Below are 1,096 nucleotides of genomic sequence, written 5' to 3'. Positions count from 1 at the left end.
GTGCAGAGCAGACCCTGCACAAAGGACCTGTTTGTGATGCTGAATACTTGATGCAGGGATGGCACAGAGGTGGGTGGAAAGGCCCAGAGGAAAGTTGAGTCACTGCTTGGCTGATAATGGCCTGGGCTCTGTTTCAGCAGAGGAGCTGGCAGAGGGTGTGGAGTCCTTGAATGGACTTGATTCTCTTCCTACTTTGCATAAGAATGTTGCACTTGACATTTCCATTTCAACAGGAGGGGAAATTCAGAACTATGAAGGGTAAAGCAATTCTTCCTCCTCAAGTGGCTCAAGAGTTTCACTTGGGCAGCAGATGATACTGCTCACCTAAAGCCAGGACAAATTCTGGGACATTGACTGGAGCTCTGTTGGTTTCCCTAGCTCTGCAATGGCTGCGTCCATCTCCTACCTTTTCAACATTCCCCCCTCTTCCTCGTAACAGCCACTCAACGCAAGAACTGGGAAAGATCCAGGGTCCTCAGGACCACTGCAGGGATTGCTGAGAATGGGTGGGTCTGGCATCTTGGTGGGGGATGGAAGTGCTCCGAGTGCTGGCACTGTGCCAGGACTTCTGCATTCCATTCATCCTCCTAACTTCTCTGCACCACTTTTACAGCTGGAAAGCCAAGGGTCAGAGAAACTAAGGTGTTTGGCCAAGGAGGAGGAGACAGCAACACATAGGGTTTGGCTTCAGAGATGCTCTGAGCTCTGTGTCATGTGGCCCCCATTCACCATGTCCTGCTTGAGTGAAGTCCACTCAGGAGAACTATGTCCAGCCTCCCTCCACCTCTAACTAGCAGATCATAGGAGCTTGGGAAGTCACTTCTTCCTTGGGGCTCAGCTTCTTCATCTGTAAAATGAGGTTCAATCAGATGTGTTTTAAGGGCTCTTCCAGCTCTAACTTGAAGGACTCTCCTGAGTCTCAAGAGAACACAAGCTTCTGCTGAACCTTCTCTTGTGTCTCCACCTCACACACCTGTACCAGAAAGTTTCATGAAGCTGAGCAACATTGAAAGATGACACAGGAACTAATAGTTATTAAGAGCTGATTTTGCACCAGAGTTGTGCGGGGTGCTGTTAGCCAAAGCTCCTGATTTGC

The sequence above is a fragment of the Galeopterus variegatus genome, unplaced genomic scaffold (assembly GCF_000696425.1).
Source record: "Galeopterus variegatus unplaced genomic scaffold, G_variegatus-3.0.2 Scaffold9440, whole genome shotgun sequence".
Taxonomy (NCBI): Eukaryota; Metazoa; Chordata; class Mammalia; order Dermoptera; family Cynocephalidae; genus Galeopterus; species Galeopterus variegatus.
Note: the sequence above shows the minus strand (reverse complement) of the source record.